Source organism: Parasteatoda tepidariorum, chromosome 8 (genome assembly GCF_982258835.1).
Source record: "Parasteatoda tepidariorum strain Cologne lab strain chromosome 8, Ptep-v5.0, whole genome shotgun sequence".
NCBI lineage: Eukaryota > Metazoa > Arthropoda > Arachnida > Araneae > Theridiidae > Parasteatoda > Parasteatoda tepidariorum.
In genome coordinates, this window is record NC_141762.1 from 20444 (window position 1) to 44722 (window position 24279).

Below are 24279 nucleotides of genomic sequence, written 5' to 3' on the forward strand. Positions count from 1 at the left end.
CTTTATTAAAATTAGAAGTACTCACCTGTTATACATCGCCCTGGAAAGGGGGGGGGGGTTGCCAAGCATCAAAAGCCGTCCTCCTAATCCCCCCCCCCCCCAACAAGACCGAAAAGAAAGCATAAAATTCATTGGAAAACACTTATTTCTTTAGAAATCACTTTTATACGTTATAAAATGCAACAATACCTTTGAAAAGTTATCTAAACAATGAAGTATTTTTCTTTTTAAATTGTTGCACTCATTAACAATGACTTCCTAACGAAATTGACCTTTATATTGCATTGTTGCTAGCTACTTCAACAATACTGTATTTAATTATACCAAAAGTGGTGGCAGAAGTGAAGAATTTATCTTATTTTAGGTTGAACAATTGGTTAGAATTGAAACCGCATCCCACGACAACAATTACGCCACTTTTTACTTCTTTTTTAAAGAAAAAGTCTAATTTGACACCACTTTTTACCTTTTTTTCTATGAATTATTCATACTAAAATCTGAAAAAGAAACTAATTGAAGCATACAGTATCAAGTATTAGAAAACTACACTTAAATAATGAAAAGAAACACTCTATATTGAAAATAAAACTAAATCTGCAGTAAAAGGCGGATTTTCATTGATGACACGTGGAAAAATAAGCCAACGACACGTGGTGTTCCCGGGTGGTCACCCTCCCAAGTACTGACCACAGCCCGATGATGCTTCACTTCGGGGATCGGACGAGAACCGGTATTTTCATCATGGTATGGCCGTTGACCACTCACCTTCCGTTTTCTCTTGCAATTAAGCATAATTAGGAATCGCCAACGCGCGAGACAGGGAGCTCACCTCTTGCTTGCCCTCGATCCGGCCCGACGGGCCGGATCGAAGCGTCCCCCCCACCCCAGCGACCGTTAAGAGAGCGCGTTTGCGAATACTAGATATCCCCCTACTTTTTAAATAACGATTCGGCCAACTGGACACCGTCTGCCGCCCAATTTTATAGCGCCTCTCTTTATCTTTATTAAAATTAGAAGTACTCACCTGTTATACATCGCCCTGGAAAGGGGGGGGGGGGTTGCCAAGCATCAAAAGCCGTCCTCCTAATCCCCCCCCCCCCCAACAAGACCGAAAAGAAAGCATAAAATTCATTGGAAAACACTTATTTCTTTAGAAATCACTTTTATACGTTATAAAATGCAACAATACCTTTGAAAAGTTATCTAAACAATGAAGTATTTTTCTTTTTAAATTGTTGCACTCATTAACAATGACTTCCTAACGAAATTGACCTTTATATTGCATTGTTGCTAGCTACTTCAACAATACTGTATTTAATTATACCAAAAGTGGTGGCAGAAGTGAAGAATTTATCTTATTTTAGGTTGAACAATTGGTTAGAATTGAAACCGCATCCCACGACAACAATTACGCCACTTTTTACTTCTTTTTTAAAGAAAAAGTCTAATTTGACACCACTTTTTACCTTTTTTTCTATGAATTATTCATACTAAAATCTGAAAAAGAAACTAATTGAAGCATACAGTATCAAGTATTAGAAAACTACACTTAAATAATGAAAAGAAACACTCTATATTGAAAATAAAACTAAATCTGCAGTAAAAGGCGGATTTTCATTGATGACACGTGGAAAAATAAGCCAACGACACGTGGTGTTCCCGGGTGGTCACCCTCCCAAGTACTGACCACGCCCGATGATGCTTCACTTCGGGGATCGGACGAGAACCGGTATTTTCATCATGGTATGGCCGTTGACCACTCACCTTCCGTTTTCTCTTGCAATTAAGCATAATTAGGAATCGCCAACGCGCGAGACAGGGAGCTCACCTCTTGCTTGCCCTCGATCCGGCCCGACGGGCCGGATCGAAGCGTCCCCCCCACCCCAGCGACCGTTAAGAGAGCGCGTTTGCGAATACTAGATATCCCCCTACTTTTTAAATAACGATTCGGCCAACTGGACACCGTCTGCCGCCCAATTTTATAGCGCCTCTCTTTATCTTTATTAAAATTAGAAGTACTCACCTGTTATACATCGCCCTGGAAAGGGGGGGGGGGTTGCCAAGCATCAAAAGCCGTCCTCCTAATCCCCCCCCCCCCAACAAGACCGAAAAGAAAGCATAAAATTCATTGGAAAACACTTATTTCTTTAGAAATCACTTTTATACGTTATAAAATGCAACAATACCTTTGAAAAGTTATCTAAACAATGAAGTATTTTTCTTTTTAAATTGTTGCACTCATTAACAATGACTTCCTAACGAAATTGACCTTTATATTGCATTGTTGCTAGCTACTTCAACAATACTGTATTTAATTATACCAAAAGTGGTGGCAGAAGTGAAGAATTTATCTTATTTTAGGTTGAACAATTGGTTAGAATTGAAACCGCATCCCACGACAACAATTACGCCACTTTTTACTTCTTTTTTAAAGAAAAAGTCTAATTTGACACCACTTTTTACCTTTTTTTCTATGAATTATTCATACTAAAATCTGAAAAAGAAACTAATTGAAGCATACAGTATCAAGTATTAGAAAACTACACTTAAATAATGAAAAGAAACACTCTATATTGAAAATAAAACTAAATCTGCAGTAAAAGGCGGATTTTCATTGATGACACGTGGAAAAATAAGCCAACGACACGTGGTGTTCCCGGGTGGTCACCCTCCCAAGTACTGACCACGCCCGATGATGCTTCACTTCGGGGATCGGACGAGAACCGGTATTTTCATCATGGTATGGCCGTTGACCACTCACCTTCCGTTTTCTCTTGCAATTAAGCATAATTAGGAATCGCCAACGCGCGAGACAGGGAGCTCACCTCTTGCTTGCCCTCGATCCGGCCCGACGGGCCGGATCGAAGCGTCCCCCCCACCCCAGCGACCGTTAAGAGAGCGCGTTTGCGAATACTAGATATCCCCCTACTTTTTAAATAACGATTCGGCCAACTGGACACCGTCTGCCGCCCAATTTTATAGCGCCTCTCTTTATCTTTATTAAAATTAGAAGTACTCACCTGTTATACATCGCCCTGGAAAGGGGGGGGGGGTTGCCAAGCATCAAAAGCCGTCCTCCTAATCCCCCCCCCCCCCAACAAGACCGAAAAGAAAGCATAAAATTCATTGGAAAACACTTATTTCTTTAGAAATCACTTTTATACGTTATAAAATGCAACAATACCTTTGAAAAGTTATCTAAACAATGAAGTATTTTTCTTTTTAAATTGTTGCACTCATTAACAATGACTTCCTAACGAAATTGACCTTTATATTGCATTGTTGCTAGCTACTTCAACAATACTGTATTTAATTATACCAAAAGTGGTGGCAGAAGTGAAGAATTTATCTTATTTTAGGTTGAACAATTGGTTAGAATTGAAACCGCATCCCACGACAACAATTACGCCACTTTTTACTTCTTTTTTAAAGAAAAAGTCTAATTTGACACCACTTTTTACCTTTTTTTCTATGAATTATTCATACTAAAATCTGAAAAAGAAACTAATTGAAGCATACAGTATCAAGTATTAGAAAACTACACTTAAATAATGAAAAGAAACACTCTATATTGAAAATAAAACTAAATCTGCAGTAAAAGGCGGATTTTCATTGATGACACGTGGAAAAATAAGCCAACGACACGTGGTGTTCCCGGGTGGTCACCCTCCCAAGTACTGACCACGCCCGATGATGCTTCACTTCGGGGATCGGACGAGAACCGGTATTTTCATCATGGTATGGCCGTTGACCACTCACCTTCCGTTTTCTCTTGCAATTAAGCATAATTAGGAATCGCCAACGCGCGAGACAGGGAGCTCACCTCTTGCTTGCCCTCGATCCGGCCCGACGGGCCGGATCGAAGCGTCCCCCCCACCCCAGCGACCGTTAAGAGAGCGCGTTTGCGAATACTAGATATCCCCCTACTTTTTAAATAACGATTCGGCCAACTGGACACCGTCTGCCGCCCAATTTTATAGCGCCTCTCTTTATCTTTATTAAAATTAGAAGTACTCACCTGTTATACATCGCCCTGGAAAGGGGGGGGGGGTTGCCAAGCATCAAAAGCCGTCCTCCTAATCCCCCCCCCCCCCAACAAGACCGAAAAGAAAGCATAAAATTCATTGGAAAACACTTATTTCTTTAGAAATCACTTTTATACGTTATAAAATGCAACAATACCTTTGAAAAGTTATCTAAACAATGAAGTATTTTTCTTTTTAAATTGTTGCACTCATTAACAATGACTTCCTAACGAAATTGACCTTTATATTGCATTGTTGCTAGCTACTTCAACAATACTGTATTTAATTATACCAAAAGTGGTGGCAGAAGTGAAGAATTTATCTTATTTTAGGTTGAACAATTGGTTAGAATTGAAACCGCATCCCACGACAACAATTACGCCACTTTTTACTTCTTTTTTAAAGAAAAAGTCTAATTTGACACCACTTTTTACCTTTTTTTCTATGAATTATTCATACTAAAATCTGAAAAAGAAACTAATTGAAGCATACAGTATCAAGTATTAGAAAACTACACTTAAATAATGAAAAGAAACACTCTATATTGAAAATAAAACTAAATCTGCAGTAAAAGGCGGATTTTCATTGATGACACGTGGAAAAATAAGCCAACGACACGTGGTGTTCCCGGGTGGTCACCCTCCCAAGTACTGACCACGCCCGATGATGCTTCACTTCGGGGATCGGACGAGAACCGGTATTTTCATCATGGTATGGCCGTTGACCACTCACCTTCCGTTTTCTCTTGCAATTAAGCATAATTAGGAATCGCCAACGCGCGAGACAGGGAGCTCACCTCTTGCTTGCCCTCGATCCGGCCCGACGGGCCGGATCGAAGCGTCCCCCCCACCCCAGCGACCGTTAAGAGAGCGCGTTTGCGAATACTAGATATCCCCCTACTTTTTAAATAACGATTCGGCCAACTGGACACCGTCTGCCGCCCAATTTTATAGCGCCTCTCTTTATCTTTATTAAAATTAGAAGTACTCACCTGTTATACATCGCCCTGGAAAGGGGGGGGGGGTTGCCAAGCATCAAAAGCCGTCCTCCTAATCCCCCCCCCCCCCAACAAGACCGAAAAGAAAGCATAAAATTCATTGGAAAACACTTATTTCTTTAGAAATCACTTTTATACGTTATAAAATGCAACAATACCTTTGAAAAGTTATCTAAACAATGAAGTATTTTTCTTTTTAAATTGTTGCACTCATTAACAATGACTTCCTAACGAAATTGACCTTTATATTGCATTGTTGCTAGCTACTTCAACAATACTGTATTTAATTATACCAAAAGTGGTGGCAGAAGTGAAGAATTTATCTTATTTTAGGTTGAACAATTGGTTAGAATTGAAACCGCATCCCACGACAACAATTACGCCACTTTTTACTTCTTTTTTAAAGAAAAAGTCTAATTTGACACCACTTTTTACCTTTTTTTCTATGAATTATTCATACTAAAATCTGAAAAAGAAACTAATTGAAGCATACAGTATCAAGTATTAGAAAACTACACTTAAATAATGAAAAGAAACACTCTATATTGAAAATAAAACTAAATCTGCAGTAAAAGGCGGATTTTCATTGATGACACGTGGAAAAATAAGCCAACGACACGTGGTGTTCCCGGGTGGTCACCCTCCCAAGTACTGACCACGCCCGATGATGCTTCACTTCGGGGATCGGACGAGAACCGGTATTTTCATCATGGTATGGCCGTTGACCACTCACCTTCCGTTTTCTCTTGCAATTAAGCATAATTAGGAATCGCCAACGCGCGAGACAGGGAGCTCACCTCTTGCTTGCCCTCGATCCGGCCCGACGGGCCGGATCGAAGCGTCCCCCCCACCCCAGCGACCGTTAAGAGAGCGCGTTTGCGAATACTAGATATCCCCCTACTTTTTAAATAACGATTCGGCCAACTGGACACCGTCTGCCGCCCAATTTTATAGCGCCTCTCTTTATCTTTATTAAAATTAGAAGTACTCACCTGTTATACATCGCCCTGGAAAGGGGGGGGGGGTTGCCAAGCATCAAAAGCCGTCCTCCTAATCCCCCCCCCCCCCAACAAGACCGAAAAGAAAGCATAAAATTCATTGGAAAACACTTATTTCTTTAGAAATCACTTTTATACGTTATAAAATGCAACAATACCTTTGAAAAGTTATCTAAACAATGAAGTATTTTTCTTTTTAAATTGTTGCACTCATTAACAATGACTTCCTAACGAAATTGACCTTTATATTGCATTGTTGCTAGCTACTTCAACAATACTGTATTTAATTATACCAAAAGTGGTGGCAGAAGTGAAGAATTTATCTTATTTTAGGTTGAACAATTGGTTAGAATTGAAACCGCATCCCACGACAACAATTACGCCACTTTTTACTTCTTTTTTAAAGAAAAAGTCTAATTTGACACCACTTTTTACCTTTTTTTCTATGAATTATTCATACTAAAATCTGAAAAAGAAACTAATTGAAGCATACAGTATCAAGTATTAGAAAACTACACTTAAATAATGAAAAGAAACACTCTATATTGAAAATAAAACTAAATCTGCAGTAAAAGGCGGATTTTCATTGATGACACGTGGAAAAATAAGCCAACGACACGTGGTGTTCCCGGGTGGTCACCCTCCCAAGTACTGACCACGCCCGATGATGCTTCACTTCGGGGATCGGACGAGAACCGGTATTTTCATCATGGTATGGCCGTTGACCACTCACCTTCCGTTTTCTCTTGCAATTAAGCATAATTAGGAATCGCCAACGCGCGAGACAGGGAGCTCACCTCTTGCTTGCCCTCGATCCGGCCCGACGGGCCGGATCGAAGCGTCCCCCCCACCCCAGCGACCGTTAAGAGAGCGCGTTTGCGAATACTAGATATCCCCCTACTTTTTAAATAACGATTCGGCCAACTGGACACCGTCTGCCGCCCAATTTTATAGCGCCTCTCTTTATCTTTATTAAAATTAGAAGTACTCACCTGTTATACATCGCCCTGGAAAGGGGGGGGGGGTTGCCAAGCATCAAAAGCCGTCCTCCTAATCCCCCCCCCCCCCAACAAGACCGAAAAGAAAGCATAAAATTCATTGGAAAACACTTATTTCTTTAGAAATCACTTTTATACGTTATAAAATGCAACAATACCTTTGAAAAGTTATCTAAACAATGAAGTATTTTTCTTTTTAAATTGTTGCACTCATTAACAATGACTTCCTAACGAAATTGACCTTTATCTTTATATTGCATTGTTGCTAGCTACTTCAACAATACTGTATTTAATTATACCAAAAGTGGTGGCAGAAGTGAAGAATTTATCTTATTTTAGGTTGAACAATTGGTTAGAATTGAAACCGCATCCCACGACAACAATTACGCCACTTTTTACTTCTTTTTTAAAGAAAAAGTCTAATTTGACACCACTTTTTACCTTTTTTTCTATGAATTATTCATACTAAAATCTGAAAAAGAAACTAATTGAAGCATACAGTATCAAGTATTAGAAAACTACACTTAAATAATGAAAAGAAACACTCTATATTGAAAATAAAACTAAATCTGCAGTAAAAGGCGGATTTTCATTGATGACACGTGGAAAAATAAGCCAACGACACGTGGTGTTCCCGGGTGGTCACCCTCCCAAGTACTGACCACGCCCGATGATGCTTCACTTCGGGGATCGGACGAGAACCGGTATTTTCATCATGGTATGGCCGTTGACCACTCACCTTCCGTTTTCTCTTGCAATTAAGCATAATTAGGAATCGCCAACGCGCGAGACAGGGAGCTCACCTCTTGCTTGCCCTCGATCCGGCCCGACGGGCCGGATCGAAGCGTCCCCCCCACCCCAGCGACCGTTAAGAGAGCGCGTTTGCGAATACTAGATATCCCCCTACTTTTTAAATAACGATTCGGCCAACTGGACACCGTCTGCCGCCCAATTTTATAGCGCCTCTCTTTATCTTTATTAAAATTAGAAGTACTCACCTGTTATACATCGCCCTGGAAAGGGGGGGGGGGTTGCCAAGCATCAAAAGCCGTCCTCCTAATCCCCCCCCCCCCCCCAACAAGACCGAAAAGAAAGCATAAAATTCATTGGAAAACACTTATTTCTTTAGAAATCACTTTTATACGTTATAAAATGCAACAATACCTTTGAAAAGTTATCTAAACAATGAAGTATTTTTCTTTTTAAATTGTTGCACTCATTAACAATGACTTCCTAACGAAATTGACCTTTATATTGCATTGTTGCTAGCTACTTCAACAATACTGTATTTAATTATACCAAAAGTGGTGGCAGAAGTGAAGAATTTATCTTATTTTAGGTTGAACAATTGGTTAGAATTGAAACCGCATCCCACGACAACAATTACGCCACTTTTTACTTCTTTTTTAAAGAAAAAGTCTAATTTGACACCACTTTTTACCTTTTTTTCTATGAATTATTCATACTAAAATCTGAAAAAGAAACTAATTGAAGCATACAGTATCAAGTATTAGAAAACTACACTTAAATAATGAAAAGAAACACTCTATATTGAAAATAAAACTAAATCTGCAGTAAAAGGCGGATTTTCATTGATGACACGTGGAAAAATAAGCCAACGACACGTGGTGTTCCCGGGTGGTCACCCTCCCAAGTACTGACCACGCCCGATGATGCTTCACTTCGGGGATCGGACGAGAACCGGTATTTTCATCATGGTATGGCCGTTGACCACTCACCTTCCGTTTTCTCTTGCAATTAAGCATAATTAGGAATCGCCAACGCGCGAGACAGGGAGCTCACCTCTTGCTTGCCCTCGATCCGGCCCGACGGGCCGGATCGAAGCGTCCCCCCCACCCCAGCGACCGTTAAGAGAGCGCGTTTGCGAATACTAGATATCCCCCTACTTTTTAAATAACGATTCGGCCAACTGGACACCGTCTGCCGCCCAATTTTATAGCGCCTCTCTTTATCTTTATTAAAATTAGAAGTACTCACCTGTTATACATCGCCCTGGAAAGGGGGGGGGGGTTGCCAAGCATCAAAAGCCGTCCTCCTAATCCCCCCCCCCCCCCAACAAGACCGAAAAGAAAGCATAAAATTCATTGGAAAACACTTATTTCTTTAGAAATCACTTTTATACGTTATAAAATGCAACAATACCTTTGAAAAGTTATCTAAACAATGAAGTATTTTTCTTTTTAAATTGTTGCACTCATTAACAATGACTTCCTAACGAAATTGACCTTTATATTGCATTGTTGCTAGCTACTTCAACAATACTGTATTTAATTATACCAAAAGTGGTGGCAGAAGTGAAGAATTTATCTTATTTTAGGTTGAACAATTGGTTAGAATTGAAACCGCATCCCACGACAACAATTACGCCACTTTTTACTTCTTTTTTAAAGAAAAAGTCTAATTTGACACCACTTTTTACCTTTTTTTCTATGAATTATTCATACTAAAATCTGAAAAAGAAACTAATTGAAGCATTAAAACAACATACGGTATCAAGAATTAGAAAAATTACATTTAAATAGTGAAAAGAAACACTCTAAATTTGAAAATAAAAAATACTACCCTATTAAATTATATGCGTATCAAAACAAACTTAAAAAATATTTATAGAAAAACAATTCGCGATCGCAACGTTCGAGTATGCCCTCTAGTGGGAGCCTGTAAATATCAGACATTAATTTATCACGTTTTCATTTAGTTCCACCAAAATCATTGACAAAATCAGACGCCATTTTTTAGCAGCAAATAAGAAACAAAATTTCCCTAAGGAAAAGGCCGAAGAACTTGAAAAAAATCTCCAGAATATTAGTAAATCTTTCAGGAACAGTACACGCCAAACATTTGAAGAAAAATTCCTCAATAATTTTTAATTTCTATTATCAACAAGCTTGCAACTGATGACTTCCGATTTCGGATACTGTTACAGATGCGAGTATTAAGGTAAAATGCATTTCTTCTGTCTTCAATTCATTACGAATTAAAGTGAAGTCAACATTGCTTTCGTCATTCCAGTGAATAAATATGAATTCAGAACATACAGAATTGTAATAGTTATAGAATATTCTTCTTCGTTACTCGTAATAGTATATATTTCTGTGTCCATATAATTCGGAAAACAACAATAAAAAATTATCCAAGTTACTTGAAGTGCCATTTGTGCTGATTCTTAATTAATTTTAATCGTTTTCTTGGTAAGTATCTTTTAGTTTTGAAACAATAAGTTCAACTAGAATTCAGCTGTTCTGTTTTTAGCTACATATTCAAACTCATATCAATTATAAAATTTTGCTGTGCAGTATGTTATCTAAAAGAAATGAAGGGATAAACTATGTATCTATTATTTGAGAATAAAGTTTTCAAACAAGGAACATATCATTTTGGAATTCTCTGGGAATTATAAATCAGGTAAGTGCAATGATTTTTACAATAAAAAATTTGCTTGTAAATATTTTGTTTCATTTGATGATAGCTCTCTACAGAATGCTTTTTTACGTCTGATTAAGAACTATAAGAATAAGAAGAGAAACAATATGGAAGTTTTTTATTTCAATATGAGAAATTTTTAAAATCGTTTTTTTATCCTAAGAATTCTTTATTTTACGTTTTTTAGTTTATAGTTTTTTGATAAAAATTGTTAAAATAATCGTTTTGAAAAATTAAATGGTATAACATTATGTGTTAATGTATATTTCTTGCATATTCTAATGTTTGAAGTAATATGATTCAAAAAAGTATGGAATAAAAATTCGGTTCTTACGTAATAACGCCACCGCAACTACAGATTTGGCGGTTTTTAAGTGCCACCAATCTACACCAAACTTTTTGCGACAAATCATAAAATGAAACACTTTATTTAAAATCAAAGTAGTTTATCGGATTTCGGTGGGCAACGGGCAAAATATTTCGCCCCTGAAAAAAATAAAATTGCATCTTGTTCTACTTTTGGCAAATCCCAAAAGGGCATTTTCGTAGCACTAAAAAATGGTAACAAAAATCGAAGAACAAATCATTTTGGAATTCTTCTGATTTATAAAGCAGGTAAGTGCTAATTTTTATAAAATAAAAAATTTTACTTATAAGTAATTTTTTTCTTATTTGATGATAGTTTTCTATAGAATGGCTTTCTGCTTCCGATTATGAATCAAAAAAGAAAAAACATGAAAGTTGTTTATTTTAATGTAAGGAATTTTTAGAATTGGTGTTTTCTTTTTTGCTTTATATCCTAAGCATTCTTTATTTTAAGTTTTTTAGTTTCTAAATAATGATTTTTATTAAAACTTAAAATTTTTTGATAAAAATTGTTGTCAAAGAACTTTTTTCACAAAATTAAATTACATAAAATTATGAAGTTTATGTATACTTTTTGCTTATTTTAATGTTTGAAATAATATGATTCTTAAAACTATGGAATGTAAAGTTTAAATAGGCCTCTCAGGTCATATCATTAAATTTCGTGAAACTATTTCTCAGGCATTAGGTTTTAACTCTAAGAAGATACATATTTTTTTCTGTTTATTTGCAAATATTTTTCAGATGTTCCTTCTTTAAAAAAAAAGAGATACCACCTTGTTTTTGGTTTCGTAAGAAAGGATATCAAACATTTTTCTTTTTTAAATTTAATAAGCCACGATAAAGAAGGAACGTTACAATGTTACACGCTACATTAGAGACGTCTCCAGAGTAACTGAATGACTGTTCATATAGAAATCGCAGGTATTAGTCTCATACAACAACGCCCCCTATAGTTCGTTGCGATCGCGAATACTTTTAGGACTTTTATTATTTTTATGCTAGCGAGAACCAAAACAATATGGAAATGAATGAGGGAAAACTGGATCCTACCACGTGATTTCCCGGCCAATAAAAACGTAGTGTTAAACGTTTAACGCAACCTTGTTGGAAGTATAACTTCAAAAAGTTAGGCAAATTTTTTACGTTTTTTAATAATTTATCAATAGTACTTATAATATTCTTTTCTTAAAATTTTTTCAATGCGTGTTTGTTTGATAATTTGTTAGATAATTAGTATAATTTTTAAACCAAAAAATCTTCATTCGATTTCATTTTCATAAAAGAAAATAATATGAAAAAAAAAATGAGAAAATAATTTTATAAAAAAAAATTGTGATCACTTTATTATGATCACTGGTTACCCACTGGTCAAAAGCTTTTTTTTCTGGTTTGACACCGATAAACGCCACAACATTTCAAATCATTGGTTGCTAAAACTGTCTCAATCGGTGTTTGTAGTCGGATTGGTTTTCAATCCTGGTTATATACATGTTTCAAGACGTCACAAAATACTTTTCCTTCTTCAGTATTCATATTTATATTAAAATCACCGTCAAGACAGTAATTATAAGTTAATAATAAAAAGAATATATAAATACTTTAAATTATTATTATGTAAATACATTAAGAATGACTGCTGGTGAAAAGAAAAAGAATTCTAAAAAAATTATCAAAAAGCAGCGGTCGCCATAGCAACGCATACAATGACGACGCATGTGCACTACTTACTATTACTCTTGAACACAGTTGAAAAGTGTGGTGACGTCCAAATAAAGTGCCATAAAACCCAAAACAAGACCCATTTTGCCAATGGGTAATAAACAAAAAAGCTTACATTTATTTTTACATTTTTTAAGTATAGAATTTGGCTATTAGTCAATTTAACTTTATTAACTTAAATAAAAAATAAAACGATAAATAAAAAAAGGTCTAATGATGTTTCAAATTCACGTTTTTTTTTCCCAGCAAATAATTTAAAAAATGTTTGACTAAAGTGAACATTTCTTTGCTTTTTTTTTTTTTCCTTTTAATTTTTAATGCATGTATGTAAAATATTTTGTTACAATTTTATTATTATTTTTAAACCAATAATTCTTCAGTCATTTTTATTTTTAAAAAAAGTTAGAATAAAGCTTGTGATTTTTTTAACTGTAAAATGTCGGTTTTAAGTCAATCTATATTCGTTATTTTAATTGAAAAAATTATGCAATGCTATTGGATGTTATGGAAGCATTTTTTTAGAAGTAACATTTTGTAATTGATTTATTCCTTTTTATTAACTTTTGATTGATTTAAAGATTTGTGATAGATAATTTTCGAACATATGTTAAATCGCGATACATCACTATGTCTTACTGACGATGTATCACGATAAAGAATTTCTTACATCACCCAGTATTACTCAACACTCGTTGCTTTTTACTTAAACTTTGATTTATACTGAAATTACCTAATTTTAAGATTAAATTCAAATAAATGATTCACTTTTGCATAAAACAAAATTTTACTTTTAATTCTATTTTTAAAATTATGACATTCATCAAATAAAATTTTTCTTTTTAAAAAGTTAGTTTTAATTTCAAATATGAAATACTTGATATGCATTTTTCTTAAATTAAAAAAATTGGAAGTGAGGTCTGACATATGCATGGATCAGACATATTTCATTTTTTTTTAATATTTTATAACTGTCGTTGAACAGCCGACCCAATTTTTAAGCTTATGGCCACAAATATTCAACTCCGTAGCCATGTAATTAATTTTGAATCCAATCCAGAAGATGAGGGAACACCTTAATCAAGTATTGGGAGAAATTTGCCTTTGCGGAGGACTTTTTGATAGAACTAACCCGCATTTGCGTGGCATGGAGAGGAAAGTCACGAAAGCCTCATGATTAGCCTAACGGCAAGGGGACTCTAACCCATGATCTGTCTACCACTGAGGATACTGTAAGTCAGCACTGTGGTTGGTGAAAGCCAGATGCGGGTTTTTATCGACCAGCCATTGCAGGAATCGAAGCTGGTTCATATCTTTGGAAGACGAACTCTCTATCCCCTGAGCCACCACGGCTTTCACACCTTTAATTAAACTTATTTAATCCTATTCAACTAATAAAACTTACTTTGTCATGGTCGATAAATCTTTTCAAATACCAACAATATATAATACCAATAATATAAAGGCAGCAAAAAAAAATATTTATTAAAATTAAAATGAGTTTCTCAGTAGTTATTACTACTAAGCATAGTAAAGACTTATTATAAGGGACCTCCAATGCCGTTCCAAAAAAATAAATTATGAGCACTAGGCAGAAATTTTTTTTTATTGTTATTCGGTAGAATATGTTTTTTTTAACTTAATCTCTAACAGAATTCGAGAATGACGTGGTATGTTTAAACAAATCTAAAATACGGATGTCCATGTTTTAAAATCAATGAAACTCAAGTGCATTTCGATTAAGTACCCGAATTAAAGGCACTTTCAACAGAGCCAAGATCTGTAAGTAACGAAACGAAACAAAAAAGGAAGCGCACGTGAATAAAAAATGTGAACATTTTAAACTCTGGCAATTTGATTTGTTCACATATTAAGTACTAACTCGAATTGTTATTCTTAATTACTGAAATACTACTGTAAAGGGCTAGAAACTTATTACTGTTATTAAAATACAAATGAGTTTCAACAAAATTAAAATTCTGCAATGAAATAAAATTATACATAAGAGCATTTGAATTTACATAATATTTTGATATAAATACATATGAAATGCTTACTTAAGAAAGGATAGTGATTTTATCACAACTCTAAAAACGAAAATAATGCAACGAAATGAAACTAAAAATGATACACACTTGCACTTATTAATGCTGACAGGGAGTGTAGCCAAATTTTTACACAGAAAATAAACACTTTTAAAGAACTTTTCAAGCACCCAAAATATTTTTAAGCACTTTAAAAAAGTAACATAATTAGAGGGTTGGCGAGTTTTTGGCAATTGTTGGTTTTATCTAGCTTTAACCGTCATGTTAAAAAAAAAAAAAAAAAAAAAAAAAAAAAACCTTTTGACATGGTTTTTGACAATTGTCAAAAAATCAGAATTTTGGCGTAAGGTAAATTATATGCTATTATAAATCTGAAGTATTTTTAAATTACCATACATGTAAAATTACAAGTGCTCCATCAATTATGTTCCTGAATTTTATTCAAACATAAAACTCTTTCGTTTTGAAAATTACTGCCAAAACCCAAATTTTGGTGAATAAAATACTAAATAATTATAAATAAAAATAGGTCAAATTGCAATTTATCCAATCCCTTAATTTGTTTAAGCATTGAAAATAAAAATACAAAAGCAATTACCTTATAAAAAACACTTAACAATCATCTTTATCAATTTTAATAACTGTACTAAATATTGATAGTAAATCAACTAAACCTTTAAACTGATTGATTTAAAAAATTATTAACTCATTTTGTCTAGCATTTATATATTTTGTAAATTATTATTAGTTTACTCATCAGGAAATATATTATATTCATGATTTACAGGATATATTCGTGCACATATAAGCAGGAGTGCAGAAAAATCTCAGTCCCTAATATTTCCTTAGAAATTTTTTTTTCTATCGAAATTAACCCAAAAATTTTAACACTTCTCTCTTTTAGTACAATAACTTTTTTAAAATATTTTTCGAAGGAAAATTTATACAAGAAAAGAAATACATTTGATTTTACACAATTCTTGAAAAAAGGAGCATGCGTTAAAAATTAGTAGAAATCAAAATATATTGAAATAGTAATAGTCACACACATAAACTAATAAAAATTCAAATTAATAAATGCACAAATTGACATATAATGTTTTTTAACAAGGAAAAATTTGCAAAGTGACACATTTTTGAACAATAAAAAATTTTGTAGAAGCTTTTTTCGCATGATTAGACATATTCTTCTAACCTGCACATAAGTAGTAACAACAAACATTAAACTACAGAAATTTTTAAAAAAAAAATTAAGATCAGACAATTATTGGCGACTACTTTAGTTTTATTTAAAAATCTGCTGTTAGTCTTAAAAATCTGCTTAAATTGTGGCATGAAATAATTAAAATCAATATTTATATTGATAATAATTAACAACTCATAGTTATTACTTATAATATATTAAGAGTACCATATCATTGGAAAACCCAATTAATAATTTAATGATTTTGGCTATTTTTTAATAAATGATATATAATATAAATGTTAATTATAGTAGTATATAATGCAAGTATTGTGCATGATTTAATGTATAATAAAAAGTCCTCAATGTTAACAAACAAACTTGTTCCAGATTTTTGTCAGATTTCGACAATTTTTGCAACGTTTCGACAGATTTTTGACATGACTAATCAAATGCTAGTTTTTGACGTCAAAAACCAACCCTGTAATTAGGATATGCGCACTAATGAAAATTTTTTCTTCTTCCTACTGCTGAAAGTTCTTCACAAAAACATTTCCAAAGATCATGAAAAAATATCTAGTGTCTGACAAAGAACTCTTTTCTTGAATATATTAGGCCCCACAAAAACAATTTATGCACAATTTTAAAGATATTCAATATTAAGTGACTCATTCGATTTTTAAATTTAATTAATAATTACTTTATTTAATTACTTGAAAAAATTAATTCAAAATTAAAATTTAACTATTATTTTAAAAGATTATAGAGTGTATTTTTTAGATTTAAGCAAAACTTATTTATAAAAGCATGTTCAACAAAACGTTAACAAGATTAATATTATTGATCATACCAAATTTATAAAGATATATAAAGAATTAAGCAAGCTAATAAAACTCATATTGCAAATGTAAATTTGTGAATGGCCCCTAAAATATTTATTATTATTATTATTTGTTACTTGGATCAATATTTCTTTAATGAAATGATTAAAATGAAAATTTTTTATTAATAATTTTGAAATGTAAATACAGTGAGTTTGGTAGTTAAACAATTTTGTCAGAATAAATTATTACATGGTCCCTACATTCATAATATTTAACAAATCTGAGATAATTGAGTTTTTCGATTTCAATTGATTGCAAATAAAATCATTAAGAGATTAATTGAAGTTTTTTAGAATAACAAATCTGAATTTTTTTACATAACTCAAATTAAGATTTTTGCTGCATTTAAAATATTAACTCATACTTTCTAAGATCTTGCAAATCATAAAACAACTTATGAGTACTGAAAATTTTAAAAGTAATAATACCATAATTAATAAAAAGTAATTAAGTACAACAGCATTTTATAAGAAATTTATGCAATTGGTCCCTCAGGTAAAAATATTAATCTTAAAATTCTCAATTTATTCTTAAATTTAATGAATAAAAGAAAGCTGGAAATTTCGAGGTGATGAAGCTATTCTTCACTGCTCAGGAGACCCACATGAAAATACGTAATTAGTGAATAATCCCCAAGTCAAGTTCAAAGATTCCTCAATGAACTATAAATAGAAGATCGCGAGAAGGCCATTTACTTGCCGAAGAGAATGGCTAGTCACCAATGATGAAATTAAAAAGAGAAATAACATTTTCTATCGCTAAGAGGGGGAAAAAAATTTAAAATATTTAGTTGGTCTCCGAATAAGAGAGATTTTTGAAGTTTGATTACAGAGGGCGGAAATTGAAGTTTGAAATTGATAATCTTTTACGAATTGCAGCATATTTGCACACGAGAGTGCAAAAATCCTTCCCAAGGAATCCAGCTCAATATACGCACATGCGGACCCGCAAGTATTTCATTAAACATGTAAAACAAATGGTGTTTTCATACTCTACGGAACAACAGTACGCAGCAATTAATTGTGAAAACGTTGAATAGGACAATATCTTTTTGCATAATTCGTGGTGAAAATCAACATGGTAAAGAAAAAATATCTTATTTTGGAAAATGGAAAATTAAGCACTTTTTTAAAACACCCATTGAAAAAAGCATCTTTAAGGGCTTTTAAGAAAACAGAAATCGAAAATAAGCACCTTTTAAAAACTCAACGCTCCCTGTGCTGATTACCCAAAATAGAACTACTAAATAAAGTGAAATAGAAAACAAACATTCCTCAAATACAGAAAACAAAAAAAAAAGTTTAGATAAAAAATCTCAATCAAATTATATTTAAATTCGAAGAATAGAAAAATTACCTTTAAAACTATCGCTTCTCTCCACCATCTTGAAAATGAGACTGAAACTTCCCGCCACCTGAAAGGAAAAGAAAAGAAACAAAAATATATAAAAAAAAATAAAAAGTGCGGGAACGAATCACAGGAAAAATAAGGAAATGCATCGATATTTTCAAGTCATCATTTGAGTAGAAGTTTTTCACTGCGACATTTATTATCAAAAAAGGAATCGGCGTCAACATTTTTTTGTAAAAAAGGAATTAAAACATGTAGTTTAGGAAGAATTTTAAGTAGAAAACTTTAAAAACAGAAGAGGATGATAAGACGAATTTAAATGAATCATACTTTGAAAAAATATTCCTTTTTAAATATTTAAACTAAAAGTGATTACGAAAGCATATGCTTACTAGTACATGAATTACACAAATCATTTTTGTAAAAGTATAATTGATTTTCTTATTAAACTTTTGGAATTATTAACGCAAGAATTGTTCCTTTAACTCTCTGAAATCAACTCTAAGAACACCGATACAAGTATGAATACTGACTATCTAGCGCACGGACCCTAGACACACTCATTACTGTACACCTGCGGCGACTTGCTAGTCCGCCTAAACGTAATCATCGCGTTTGCAATTGAAGAAGGGAACATTTACATGGGTTATTTACAAAAGTAAATTTGCAGGGAATATTTACATGTGAGTATTAACATAAAAAGTTTATGTGAGAATTTTAACAAGGGGATAACTAAATTGATTTTGGCGTCTACACATAAAGTGCTTATTCCCAGTATAAAAGTTGTTTTGACTAAAGAATAATTTCCTTGAGATGAAAAGTTTACATGAGATTTTATGAAAAGAGAAATTAAAATTTTGTAAGAATTAAATCTTAAGATTCACAATAATAATAAAAAAAGGATTAAGTTCCATAGATCCGGTTGCTGCTACTTAGCTTTCGGAAAAGTCATGAAAATTTATCGGAAATTACGTATGGTTTTGGTGGCCAAATTCCTGACTTACCCCAGGTATATTTACAAATAAAGGGAATTATTTACAGGGGGAATATACAAATGATGATAGCAACGCAGATGGATTATGATAACATACAATATGAAGTTGATGAGGGTCACTTTTTAAAAGGGGATCTTATTTTATTTACAATATATACCATTATTAAATTTCATCATTCAAGTATAAAATTTCATCCTATAAATAAGATGGGTATATTAAAAATTGAAAAAATTGTAAAAGAAATAGAAGGATAATTCATCTTTTGAAAGTTCAGAGAAGATTCAGAATTTTCAATGCTCTTTTCCAATAACTAGAAGCCATCTCGTGGTGTCCTCTATTGGTTGAATTGAGAGTTAATCTGGAGCCGTAAGGTGCTTCCATCTGCTGTACAGTTGCTTTCAGGAAATTTAAGTTAAAGTCCAATATAATAATGAAGAGGATTAAAAGATAAGTGAAGAAAAGGGAAACAAGATTTTTCTTGCTATTCCGTACAGTTGAGATTCTTCTTGAGATTTCTACTTATAAAGAAAAGAAAAAGATATAAATATTAAATATTGGAAGATTGTATTATACTTGGGTGGATCGATTTTTAATACTGTTCGGGGTCTGTATTTGTTAGATTGATGATAATAATCATATATTGGTAGCTTTTCTAAATTTCAACATTATTAATGAAAATTAAATTATTATAAAATTTTATAGCTAATTTTTGGAAGTATGCGTTGATATTTTTAAATCTTTACTAATGTTGTAATTTCTGTAATACCAGGGGGCGTTAGTTAAATACCTATAGTGTTGTGTTTTGAAGAGTTTGAATTCTTTTGAGATGGGTTGTTACAGCACCACCGTATATTGCACATCCATAGCTGACTATGGGGAGTAAAATCATTTTATAAAGCATAGCTTGTTTTTAATGTTTAATTTTGAGTTTCTTTTAAAAAAAGGAGAATAGGACTGCTCTAATCTTTTTAAAATTTTAAGGAAATGTTTAACGCGTGGTTTTTAAATGTTATTACATTGTAGAATGCTTGAAATTTTATTCATAAGATGAACACTATTGTTGCATTATTTAAATTTCCTGCTTAAAATATTGTAAAATAATAAGTTAAACATCTTTATTTTCATTTCTTAAATACAGACAGATTTGCATGTTTTTGATACATCATTATTTATATTAATTTGTAAATGATAGCAAATGATAAAAAAAAAGCAACAAATAACAATAATATGGTTAAGAAACTCCCGTTAGTTTCATTTTCCTCAATACGCGTATAATAAATGAAATGTTCAAATTATGTTATTTCCCAAAAGACTGGGCTGACCCTTACCCAAACCGGGAAAATATCAGCAATAAACTACAGACCCATAAGCTTGTTATCTTCTATTAGCAAAATTGCAGAAGAAGCCTTCCTAAATAAGATCAGAAATCACTGCACAGAAAATAATATCATCACTCTCCCCCTCCCCCTAACAATTTGGATTCCAACCAAAATTATCAAATACCCACCAAATATTCAGAATAACGGACCTCATCCACAACGGCTTCTTAAATAACAAACACAATATTTCTCGACCTTGAAATCGATAATGTATGGATCGAAGGGCTTATACACAAATTATTTTCGCTAAATTTTCCCTACGCCTTTAATTTTTTTTTTATAACCGTCGTTGAACAGCAGACCGAATTTTTCAGTTTGCGACTACTAAGGTTCAATTACGTATCCTTGTAATTTTGATCCGAATCCAGAAGATCCAAGGAAACTCCTGGACCAAGTATTGGAAGAAACTTGCTTTCGTGGAGGAACTTTATGAAGGAACTAACCAGCATTTGCGTTACTCGGAGAGGAAAACCTCCCACGGGTAGCCTGATGGCAAGGGGACACTAACCCATGATCCGTCTACCACTAAGGATATTTTGCGTCAGCACTGTGGTCTTGCGAGCCGGGTGCGAAATTCGTATCAATCTGCCATCACTGAAATTCGAACCCGGTTCATCTCATTGGAAGGAGAACGCTCTATTCCCTGAGCAAGGCCGCCTCGAAAGAAGGAGGAGTTTTAGTTCAGGGGGCCACGGCACTCGTTTTGTGACGTCACTCATTACGATCCAGATATGTTTCTTCACTTTCTCTTTAGAAGTTTGAATGTTGTCAAAAAGAGATAGCTTTATTCATAAAATTTCAAGCTCTGCTAAAAATGGAATCTTCGTTTTAGCAAAAACATTGTATTTACTTAGTAATAATTTCAAAAGAATATTAATTTAGTTATTTTTTTGTGAAGTAGTGCAGAAAAATAACTTTTTCATCTATCTGCATATTTATAAGTTATCAGTTAAGTTGACTTAAAACGAATTTCAAGTAATTTTTAAAAATGTCTCTTCTGCCTAAATTACGTGACATTAATTAGAATTTAATTTATTCTAATTAAACATAATTTATTTTATACATGTATTCCAGCTTCTTTTGCATCTTAAATTAACAAGCCCTCAACCTCATACAATATAGTGCAAATGAAATTATCATCCATAAGAAAAGTTGAATCTGAATGTATAGAGAGATAACTAGTCAATTTAATAAATGTTTTGAGTTCCGTTAAAACATTTTAATTACAGATGGTAAATATTTCTTTTCCAAATTACCTTTTTTTTTAATTCAAAAAAATAAAAATGTGATTTAGCTATGATGCTGCTTAACAATTATTTATTGCAAATTATATTTTAAATCCACATAAGTTGAACAACCAACTACACTTTTTATGATTCAACTAAATCTTTATTCAATTTATTGATATTTACCAATAGGAAGTTTTGAACCAAATAATTGGAATGCTTTCAGGTAGGAGACTAGTCACATAAAAAAGAAATATATATTTAGAATTAATTCTTATATTGGAAAAATATTTCTTGTTGAACATTTAACAAAACAAGACTATTAAAATAGTGTTTAAAAGGCATAAGATTCATATTTAATAAGATACTAAAGAATGAATTTAAGAGGATAAAAAAAAAATGTATATAACGAAAATAAAACTTCAAAAAAAAATTTTTTTTAATTAATATAGGAAAAAAAGCAGATATATTTCGTCAAATGTGTAGGTGAATTTAAATGAGTTATATAAACTTTGCAGGTACAGAATACAAATTTTTTTTTTATTCATTCTTCATACAAACAATACTTTTTCATGAATAACATTAATATAATTATTTTTACATTTACGTTATGTATCAAGATATAAATACAAGAAATTGTCACATCAATCTGAATTATAGAAATGTAGAGGGGAAATGTTAACATTGTTACTAAAAGCTAAAATTGTTTTCTTAATGCAATCATACAAAAAATAAATAAATAAAAATGCAGACAAGATAGGAAAAATTAAAATAACTGGCGGTGAATCATTTGTTCTTATAAATACTACCTTGCAATAATTTTTGTTTAACTAACAAAACAAAAGAAACTATTCAAAAGAAAACTTAAACCAGTCATGGTTAAAAACAAATATATAGAATAACAAAAGAAAAGTACTAGAAACATATTTTAAGTATTGTACTATTAATAAAGTGAGCAAAATTATTATGTACTAGTATTATGTAACCAATTTCATGGGTAACTACAATATTTAAAAACATTTTTTTCTCCCCTAATTGTATTAAAAATACATTGAATTCTCCCACCAAAAGCTTAAAAACTATTTACCAATAGCATTGCATTTTTGACAATTTTGTACAATTCGTATTGCACAAAAAAAATCTAAATAAATAAAAATTACATTTTGAAACCTGTTTCGCTTAAATAGCCAAACAGAAGAAATCATTCAAAGGGAAGTTTTTAAGCCTGACAGTGTTGTTAGATGCTTTAACCAGCAAAAACAATATATAATTTGTTTTTTCATCACCACTCGTAAAATAACAAATTTTATATAAGCCTTAGAAGAAATTCCTTAGAATTTTAATGAAAATGTTTAAAATTCCAAAAGCTAATATTTCTTTAATGTAATAATACAACAAAGAATAAGAGCAAAACACGGACAATTAGAATAATAACTAGTAGTACATTCATTATTTTCTGAAAAAAATCAAGAAAAAAAAACAATTTTGATATGTAATTAACACAGCATACAACACAAACCGGCTGAAACACGGATCGTGATGCATGACGTTAGAGCTGAAGATCATTTTCAGTACCGAGGCCCCCTATTCAACTGTAACTCCTCCTTCTTTCGAGGCGGCCCTGCCCTGAGCCCCCCCCCGACTCCCGCATCTTTAATTTTATTTAATATTTCATAACCATCGTTACGACTTCTAATGTTCAACTCTGTACCCTTGTAAATTTGAACCCAATCCAGAAGACAAGGGAACTCCTGGATCAGGTATTGGGAGAAGTCCTGGATCAGGTATTGGGAGAAATCCTGGATCTGGAATTGGAAGAAATTTGCCTTAATGGAGGACTTTTTGATGGAACTAACCCGCATTTGCGTTACATGGAGAGGAAAGCCACGAGAACCTCCCACGGTTAGCCTGACGTCTAAGGGACTCTAACTCATGATTCGTCTACCACTGAGGATATTTTATGTCAGCACTGTGGTCGGTGCAAGCTATATGTGGGTTTGTATCGACCAGCCATTGCCTGGATTCAAACCCGGTTCATCTCTTTGAAAGACAAACTCTCTATCCCCTGAGCCATCACGGCTTTCCCACCTTTAATTAAACTTATTTAATCCTCTTCAAATAATAGAACTTACTTTGTCCAGGTCGATAATTTCCGTCAAATACCAATAATATAAAAATCTGCGTGGCATGAGGCAGCAAGATAAGACCAGTACTCTTCTTATTAATGATGTTCCTAAGCATCAAAACGTAATATTGGCTCTTTCCGCATTTATACTTTTTTTTTTGCTTCAAGCATAGTTCTCAAGAAGACTATCAGCTAACTTCTTGAGTCTCAAGAAAGTTTTATTTTATTTTATTTTATTTTATTTTATTTTATTTTATTTTATTTTATTTTATTTTATTTTATTTTATTTTATTTTATTTTATTTTATTTTATTTTATTTTATTTTATTTTTTAATTTCTGATCCTCTTTTTTCCTTTAATAGATTAAACGTCATCTAGAATCCATTCCTTACTGCAGACAAAATCACAAATTAAAAAATTAAATCCGCCAGATGAAAACACTTTCTGGCTAAAGAACACACAGGTGCTATCTTTCTAGACCTAGAAAATGCGCTCGACAAAGTCTGGATTGAAGTTTTATTCCATAAACTCCATAAACAAAACTT

General features: G+C 32.8%; 8 non-coding genes and 1 pseudogene across 8 annotated transcripts; all 9 read right to left on the reverse strand.

The window, feature by feature from the left end:
• Positions 1 to 638: 638 nt before the first annotated feature.
• On the reverse strand, positions 639 to 758 carry LOC147805213 (5S ribosomal RNA; annotated as a pseudogene).
• Positions 759 to 1638: 880 nt separating this feature from the next.
• Positions 1639 to 1757, reverse strand: LOC147805214 (5S ribosomal RNA). The gene has a single exon (XR_015428801.1). It is a non-coding gene; the product is annotated as a 5S ribosomal RNA (ribosomal RNA).
• An 878-nt stretch (positions 1758 to 2635) lies between these two features.
• On the reverse strand, positions 2636 to 2754 carry LOC147805215 (5S ribosomal RNA). The gene has a single exon (XR_015428802.1). It is a non-coding gene; the product is annotated as a 5S ribosomal RNA (ribosomal RNA).
• An 879-nt stretch (positions 2755 to 3633) lies between these two features.
• LOC147805216 (5S ribosomal RNA) lies at positions 3634 to 3752 on the reverse strand. Its single transcript, XR_015428803.1, has one exon. It is a non-coding gene; the product is annotated as a 5S ribosomal RNA (ribosomal RNA).
• An 879-nt stretch (positions 3753 to 4631) lies between these two features.
• Positions 4632 to 4750, reverse strand: LOC147805217 (5S ribosomal RNA). Its single transcript, XR_015428804.1, has one exon. It is a non-coding gene; the product is annotated as a 5S ribosomal RNA (ribosomal RNA).
• Positions 4751 to 5629: 879 nt separating this feature from the next.
• Positions 5630 to 5748, reverse strand: LOC147805218 (5S ribosomal RNA). Its single transcript, XR_015428805.1, has one exon. It is a non-coding gene; the product is annotated as a 5S ribosomal RNA (ribosomal RNA).
• Positions 5749 to 6627: 879 nt separating this feature from the next.
• Positions 6628 to 6746, reverse strand: LOC147805219 (5S ribosomal RNA). Its single transcript, XR_015428806.1, has one exon. It is a non-coding gene; the product is annotated as a 5S ribosomal RNA (ribosomal RNA).
• An 885-nt stretch (positions 6747 to 7631) lies between these two features.
• On the reverse strand, positions 7632 to 7750 carry LOC147805220 (5S ribosomal RNA). Its single transcript, XR_015428807.1, has one exon. It is a non-coding gene; the product is annotated as a 5S ribosomal RNA (ribosomal RNA).
• An 881-nt stretch (positions 7751 to 8631) lies between these two features.
• LOC147805221 (5S ribosomal RNA) lies at positions 8632 to 8750 on the reverse strand. Its single transcript, XR_015428808.1, has one exon. It is a non-coding gene; the product is annotated as a 5S ribosomal RNA (ribosomal RNA).
• Positions 8751 to 24279: the final 15529 nt, after the last annotated feature.